Genomic DNA, 9,219 nt, shown 5'->3' with positions numbered 1-9,219 from the left:
CTATATGACTTCTCACTATATGACACTTCCAGAAGTTGTAAGTTATAGAATAAGAACTTCGGTGCTAAGACTGGGCTACCTTCCTTTGAGTTCTTGACCAGGGATTCTCCCAAGGCCTCACAAATTATAAAAGCTATTTCTCCTGCTTTTGGTTGTATTTCAGGACTAAAGTGTAAGACACTATGGCTAAAGACACTGCATTTGCATACTTTGACTGTAGGACATGGAGAAATTAAACTGGGAGTAGACAGGGAACTCCAACCTTGCTGGCTGGCTTTTACATTTTCAAGGAAAGGAGGGGTATGGAGGCTGCTGGTAGAGAACTGCCACCAATATTCTTGCTTGGCTATAAACCCTGCATGCTATAACACCAACATGCCAGGCAGGATATGCCTGCTTGTGCAATAGTGGCTTGTTTATCATGGATAAGACCAACAGTCTTCCAAATGGACTTAAGGCCTGCTCAACAAGAGGGAGTTCAAGTCTAATGCTATAAGCCAGAGCAAAAATCTGTGGCTGGGGCAGCTACTTCTATCTTTTGTGGTTTTTCTAGATAGATATGATATGCCTGTCAAACTGCCTTCTAAATGTGTGTGCTTACACCCATCAATCACTGTGGTTGTCAGCCTCAACTCATAACTACTGGTGAAGCTACTGACAACAAGTGTCTGTTACTGTGATATGAGGGTCTATGACTTAGACATTGGTGGACATCTGTAGCCACCCCTCCAAGGTTCAGGAATCATTGCAGTAAATGGGGTGTTAAGAAAGTAAGAGCCAGAGGAAGGGTTGGAATGTTGTCTACTGCTTTCCCTCAGATTTAAACTTTCCAACCTACAGGAAGTTCCTTAAGCAGAAAGGTAAATAATAAAAAAAAATCTTCAAGTAGTCCCTGAAACTGACCAGATTCACTAGAACCCTCCATGGCAGAGTAAGCAATAAAATCTGAGAGCCCCTCTCAGACAAAAAGAAGCTGAGCTGCAAAGAAGGCTCTCAGAGAAGAGTTGCAAAGAAGACTCCGAGACTAGACCAGCTGCCTGCAAGAAGCAGAAACCAGCAAAGCTGCCTGGAAAAGTTTTAGACCAGAGCCATTTGGAAAGGATACTCCCTCTCCAATATTTGAGCATCTTGCAGGCTGTGCAGTATACTACAGATTCCCGGCTTTGTGAGATGTCATCCATGCTGGGGTGGGCTTTAGTGAGTTATTTCTATTTCTCTATGCAACCCTTCACCAACATTCTAGTAAGCAACCCCAATAAAACTTGTTGGCTCACCAAACTGGACTTTCATGGTGTCTGTACTTTGTTTTGTTGTGGGTTCCCTATCTGAGGTGAGTAGACATGTATGTTACACCTACCTGGGTAAAGTTTTGTCACACACCAAAATTCAGGACCACATATAAGCATTTTGAAATGTCAAACCTTACCACATTCTTTTTTTTTTTTTTTAAAGATTTATTTATTTATTATGCATATAGTTTTCTGCTGCCATATATGCCTACATGCCAGAAGAGGGCACCAGATCTCATTATAGATGGTTGTGAGCCACCGTGTGGTTGCTGGGAATTGAACTCAGGACCTCTAGAAGAGCAGCCAGTGCACCGAGACATCCCTCCAGCCCCACCCTATCACATTCTTAACATTATTAATCCATTCTGTAAAGATCTAGAACTAGAGAAACAGGTCTTTCTTATAATGTGCAATATAGACATACATTGCCCAACAAATTTTCTAGAACTGTTATCATCTCCAAAGGGATATTACCTGAGATTTCACTAATAGTATTCCTGTCACAATGTCCTTTAAGGAAACCAGTGACTTTCTTTAAAGGCCCAGTATCCTTTAAATCATAAATTGAGAAAAGACTTACAAACTCTTAGTAAATTATAGATTATTAGCTACTACACCCATGGAACAATTCATGACTAACCCATATCTTATCCATGAAAATGACACAATAAGCTTATAGAATGATCCTGGAGGATTGTAAATGATACTATGGTCCCAGCCTACACTGTAGTTGTTAACCTTACATGTTGTTTAGAAAGATGAGTAAAGTACTACCTCATTTAAATTTTATTCCTTAATCATCCCTCATTTTGCCTCTTTTAAAATTCTACTCCCAGTTCCTTTTAACATTTAAGAAGCAGGGTCTCTCCATTCAAATAACGTAATAGATCATCTAGGGTATCTGATCTTAAGAATTTCTAGAATGTCCCAACATTTTAACACAAAACTTTATGGAAGGCCTAACTTTCCTTAAATTTAATATGGGGAATAGTCAGATTCAATATATACATGACAGATGAATCATAGCCTAGACAACATTTTAAACTTAAATAAGTTTTTTGAGAATTTCATGTATTAATCAATGTAACACAATCGTATCTATTCATTGTTTCCTCATACAACTTTCCCCACATCTTAACACACCCTTCTCCCAACTTTTTGGCTTTGGTTTTTGATACTCAGTATACTCAGCTGCTAGTGATGCTAAACTGTGCATTGATTTAGGACATCTACAAGTGAGTGATATTCCTAATAAAAACCACACTCTCAAAAAAGAACGAGTTTTCCTCCCATAGGTACTCTCTACTGCCTATAGATTATTAGTATGTTGGGGGGTCTTCAAGGAGATCTCCTGAGTCTATGCCAGGATTTTCACTTGTTTGTTCTTATGGCAATTTTGTCAAGTAATCAGAACTGCAATAGCAACATCATGTCATATTTCACAGCACTTTTTAGTTGCTGGCTCTTACATTCTTCTGTCTCCTATTCCAAGATATTTCCTAAACCACAGTGATGAGGGAATTTTGTTAGATTTCCTATTTAGGGTGGAGCACTTGGTCTGTTATGCTCAATACTTCAAACCATTATGCATTTCTCCATTGGCTACTTTCTACTGCATAGATAATCTTCTATGACTAAGTTTGAGAATAGCCTATGTCTTAGAATATGCATAAATATTTAGAAAGACAGTTGATACTATGGCCACTTAGCAAAATAAGAACAGCATTTTATATTATGGTCTCTTTTCTATCCTCAGCCATGAGATTTTTCAATAGCATTACAATATAAAGCATGAAATATCTTCCTGTTGAACAGTCTTCAAATGAAACTAGAAAGCTGTTAGTTATCTCATAGCATAATTATTTGCATCATCCCAAGGTCTTGTATATCACCTCACATAGAGAATGATTTCATTACCATTTTTGTAGCTTTCTTTGCAGTCCTAGATCAATATAAAGGGTTTTCTTATTAATGTTATCTGTATATACTTTCCACATGGCTATATTTTTTTCTGGAATGTAACAGTAACACACAAATTATACTGGGAAACTGATATCAAATGAAATAATTTATAAAGGCCAGTGCCAATGTTCAAATACCACATGATTCAACAATAAAAACAAACCAGCACTAGAGGTATAAAAGTGCCTGTTCACAAGGTTTGACCCAATAGAATTAAGGTCCAATTCATGTGTTAGAACTATATTATGCAGCTTATTTTCTACATTTTTCATGGTAAAAGCCTCATATTTTGACATAATATTTGATGACTAGAAAGCAGCTTTGTGATCTTGTGGATACATTTGGTAAATTAAATCAGTTGTTAAGTTTAATGAATATTTTTAGCTTTCATGTGCATTCCTGAACTTGTGAAGAGAATTTATCTGTGATCTTCACAAAATAATGTAGCACTTTGGGGAAAAGATATAAAGAAGAAGCAGTACACTTGAGGGCAAGATGCTGAAGACTTCCACAGCAACCATAGTTTTGTCTTTGGTGGTATGGTAGGCAGGAAAGTGATCTAGACATTTCAGAACACTATCATACTTAATATCAGTAGCTTGGCTTCATTGAATGTGTCAGGCAGATTCCTGGACAAGAAAGCTTCAATGAAACTTGCTAAAGTCACAGAGCCCATGTATCCCAGGACACAGCAGAAGGTAATAACAGAATCTTTGTTGCAAACAGCAATGATGTGGCCATGTACCATATAACCATCAGCATCAACAAATGGAAGAGGAGTTGCCAGTCAAATTCCACAGAGAATCAGTTGGATCGTGGTGCATACTGGAATGATAAAAATAGGTGCCCCTGACATCAGTAGCCACCTCATCCTTCCTGAAACAGTGACCTTGAATGCCTGTATTTCAGTAATTGTCTTGGCCAGACAGTAGAGGCAGCCACAGTGAACGTAATTGCAATTGTGCTCTGCTGCAGGATGCAGCTGGCTATGTGGTATGGCCATTGTGAGCAAGGAACAGAGAAAGCAAAAGATGAGGGAATGAACAGAAAATAGCTGAGAGTTCAGTTATTGGCCTTGCCTGTGGAAATGTCTTGGTGCTTCAAGAAGACACAATACAACATCTGTAGGAGCAAAGAAGCACAGAGTCAAGCAGGCCAGAGACAGTCCTAAAGGATCTTCATAAGTCAGCAAGGTCATAACTTTTTTGAGGCAGTGAGTTTGATCTGTGTAGGTAGACTGATCATGTGGACACTTCTCACATTCATCCATATCTAGGAAGGAAGAGAATTATTATCAGATTTTCTCTATTATTTACTATCTAATTAAATTAATGCATTGGAAAAATCTTAGCTAGATTAGCCTTACCTCTTGTGGTATATGGAAATTTAAATGTGGTTGATTCACAGGATTTAATCCAAGTTCCCAATGCTTATCATTTTTATGAAAGCTCTTGTTCATATTTATTTTATATACTTGCAAACTGTTTAGTATTTTTCAAAAACAATAATGTACTGCCACATAATATTCAGGTTTCCACAGTAACATACCTTGTATTGGATCATTCATGGAAGCACACTTTTGTTTTTCATGGTTTTGTATATTATGCAGAACAAGAACTTAGAATGAGCTGCTTCCTTGCATCTTATGGTCTATTAGTCAGTCACAAGTTTGGTCACACATATGGCCTCATATGGGTCCTTGGACATACAAACTCCACCCACTCCATATTTGGAAAAGAACCTACAACCAAAACTTTTCTAAACCAGTATAATCCCTAGCTCCATTCTAGATATGTGTCCTTACATATACAGGTAAGTATAGTCCTCCACCATCATCAGGGAAACTTATCTTTGAAACACACAGACCATTAGGGAAAACTACAACCAATGAAATTTTAGAATTTTTAGATCCCTGTCTAATGGATACATCTACAAAACCAATCCCTCAGTTAAGGCTCAGAAAATTGCAGAAGAGGAGGTTTAAAGACTGTAAGTGTTAGAGGATCATGGATTTTAATATGAGTCTGTGTCTCCTAGGAAAGTCACTAGCAATATCCATAAAATCTCACCAAATGACTGCTTAAACATGAACTGAAAAAGAACAAAAACAATAGACATTGCAAAGTCAATGACTGAAAGACCATCAGGAAGCAACCATACACAGAGAACTACAGACAACTAAGGAATATCAAGAACGTGAGAACTTGTCTCCTCCAGATAAGTGCACACCAACTGATTATCTTTGGGTAACAAAATCGTCAATCATGAAAACATACATTACTTGATATATTACATGAACAGGTGATATATATATATATATATATGTATATGTATAGATGTATATATATATATATGCACAAATATATATGCACAAACTATTTGCATGTAACAGCAATTAATAAGAAAAGGGGCCATGGATTTGGAAAAGAACAAGGAGGGGTATATGGGAAATTTTCAAGGAAGAATAGGGAAAGAGGAAATGAAGTAATTGTGTTATAATCTAAAAAAAAAAAAAACTACACAAGCAAATAAAATGCACTGATAATGTCAGGGAAAGTAGAGACAATTTGAACAAATTACCACCTAAATTCTCTACATGTCAAAAATATCACCTTTGGTTTATGTTTCAATGTATGAATTCTGGTGGGGTATATCATTTGCCAATTATAATTTCTGTAAGATTCTAGTGCCCAATGCTCTCAGTTTAGTATTCATTGAGAAACATGATACTCAAGATAATGTTCCGTATTTCAAGGACATAATTTTGAAAGATAGTACTGGATGAGGCTGAGGACTTCCTTCCACCTGTGTTTTTGTAATTTATACAACAATATATTGTTTTCTTTCAAATGCACTGAGCCAATGGGTCAAACTGAGAAGTGATAGTGTCTTTCAAGTACTAAGTCTCTCCATTGAAGGATGTATATTCTGTTTCAGTTTTATATATTCAGTTCTGATTTTGCTGAACAGTGTTATCTAAACTGTTGAGTAGAAGTATTCAAATACTTCAATTTCTTCTATCCAGTTAAAAATTAATTTATAAAAAAGCTGTATTTCAAGCTTTTATAAGTATGCATAAGAGGTACAACCCCTGCTCAACCACAAGCAATGCTTTCCAGAAGACCAGGTATGCTGCCTACAGACTTTCCCTATGCTTTGCTACCCCAGAACCAATTTTCAAGGTCTGTGGATTCCACAGACCACCCCTGTTGCCTTTCCCTTCCTGCCTCATCTCTCTGTCCCAGCCACCAACTTGGGCCAACAGCCTTTCCGTAACCACAGGCCATTCCTGCTGCGGGACCAGTTAGTCTGTCCATAGACCTTTCCTCTCTCTCTGTTACCTGAGACACAAATTTTAGGGTGGCTTCTCACATTGAAACAGAATACCAGGTGTTGTGGATTATTAGTTGAAGATATATTACACTTGTTTATTCTGTGGAATATTTGTTTAATGATGCAAAGATACGTTACATTCTTTTATGTTGCATTTGTTTAACTCTGTGAAGCTGTGTTATTTTGCCTGCTTAAAGCACCCAATAAAGATCTGAATAGCCAATAGCTAGGCAGGAGATAGGAATAGGTGGGGCTGACATGCAGAGAGAATAAGTAGAATGAACAAGAAAAGGAAAAGAGGAGGATGACAGGGGGCAGCCACCTAGCAACACAGCCAGACACAGAATAAGAAGGAAAGCTATACAGAAATAGAAAGTAGGTAAAATCCCAGAGGCAAAAGTTAAACAGGATAATTTAAGTTAAAAAAAGCATGGTATGTACTCACTCATAAGTGGATACTAGATGTAAAGAAAAGGATAACCAGACTGCAACTCACAACTCTAGGTAGGCTACCTAGTAAAGAGGACCATAAGAAAGACACAGGGATTACCCAATGACAGAGAAATGGATGAGATCCACATGAGCAAACTGGACATGAGGGGAGGTAATTAAGGGCAAGGGTCGGGGGAAAGAGAGCTTAGGGGAGCGGAGGTCCCAGCTGGATCAGGAACAGGGTGGGAGAACAAGGAAAGAGACACCATGAAAAGTGAAGACCCCATGGGAATAGGAAGAAGCACAGTGCTAGAGAGGTCCCCAGAAATCCACAAAGATACCTCCACTGTAGACTACTGGCAATGGTCCAGAGAGTGCCTGAGCTGACCTACTCTGGTGATTGGATGGCTGAACACCCTAACTGTCATGATAGAACTCTTATCCAGTGACTGGTGGAAGTAGATGCAGAGATCCATGGCCAAACTTCAGGTGGAGCTCCAGGAGTCCAACCGGCAAGAGAGAGGAGGGATTATATGATCAAGAGATATCAAGACCATGATGGAAAAAGCACAGGGACAAATAGCCAAACTAGCAGAAACACATGAACTGTGAACCAATAACTGAGGAGCCCCCATGGAACTGGACCAGGCCCTCTGGTTAAGTGAGACAGTTGATGAGCTTGAACTGTTTAGGAGGCCTCCAGGCAGTGAGACAGACCTGTCCTTGGTGTATGAGCTGGCTTTTTGGAACCTATGCTAAGACACTTTGCTCAGCCTTGGTGCATGGAGAAGGGGACTGGACCTGCCTCAACTGAATCTACCAGGCTGGGCTGAATCCCCAGGGGAGACCTTGCCTTGTAGGAGGTGGGAATGGGGGGTGCATTGGGAGGGAGGATGGGGGATGGGAGGAGAGAGGACAGGGGAATCCATGGCTGATATGTAGAATTAAATTAACTATAAAATAAAAATATTTATTAAAAAAGGTGGCTAGAAACAAGCCAAAATAAGGCCAAGCATTTTCAAGAAAGAATAAGTCTCCATGTGATTATTTGGGAGCTGGGTGGTGGGCCCCCCAAAGAACTAAGAGCAAAGAATAAAGAGTAAAAAAAAAAGAAACAACTAAAACCAGGGGCAGCTTTCCTGAAACCCTCTACATACCTCTTGTGAATCTCTTGGATCATTACTCCTGGCCTCCCCTTCCTCAGTGTACAACACTAGCAAGCATTTCCCATGAATACACCAGCATATCAGACCAGAAAAGCAGGCAGCAATCAGCCAGCACACTCTCTGAAAATCCAGAGAAGAAACTGAAAGCAAGGAACAAAACACACTTCGACCAAGAAAAACCCAGAAATCAGCAACTAGACCTATAATCATCCCAAACCCAGATACCTAGATGCCAGCTTAAGAACATAGTCAATAACAGCCAGATCAACATGTCACCACCAGAGCCCAGCTGTCCTACAACAGCAAGTCCTGAATCTTCCAACATAGCTGAAGTACAAAGACTTTAAAACCAAGTCCTAGGCATTAAGGATGCTTTCTTCATGATTCCTTTATACTCAGATTCACACAATCTCTTGGCTTTCACCTGGAAAGATCCTGGCACTGGTACAGCATCCCAGCTTACTTGGACTGTCCTTCACCAGGGGTTCTGAGACAGTCACTATTTTTTGGTGAGACACTGGCCACTGATCTTTTCTCCTTAGACCTGTTCCCAGCCCCTTAATCTAATATGTAGATGAACTTCTACTCTGCAGCTGCTCATTCTTGCTGTCACAACAGCACACTGTTCAGCTTCTTAACTTTCTAGGACACAAAGGATACATACTCCCCTCCAAAGCTCAACTTTCTGTCTCTCATGTCAAGCACTCAGTCTTTCTGCTACCTGCTAACAGCTGTGAATCCACTCTCAACTACAGATAGTACCTGTGGTCCCTCACACTTCTAACCATCAAGGAGGAGATTCCCTCTTTCCTTGGCCTGGTGGGGTGCCGTAGAGCCTAGATTCTTAACTTTGCTCTTCTTTCTCACCCACTATCTGAAGAAGTTAAGGGCACTCTTACTGAGCCTCTAGATCTTACTAAGCTTGTCATGCATGCTTTCTCTTGCCTCCAAGATGCACTTTTACAGGCCACTGCTCTGGCTCCCCTTGACCTTGATCAACTCTTTATTCTGTATACTACTGAAAAGTGGGGAATGGC

Source organism: Peromyscus eremicus, chromosome 1, assembly GCF_949786415.1.
Source record: "Peromyscus eremicus chromosome 1, PerEre_H2_v1, whole genome shotgun sequence".
In the NCBI taxonomy this organism is placed as follows: Eukaryota; Metazoa; Chordata; class Mammalia; order Rodentia; family Cricetidae; genus Peromyscus; species Peromyscus eremicus.
This window is presented reverse-complemented; position numbering follows the sequence as displayed.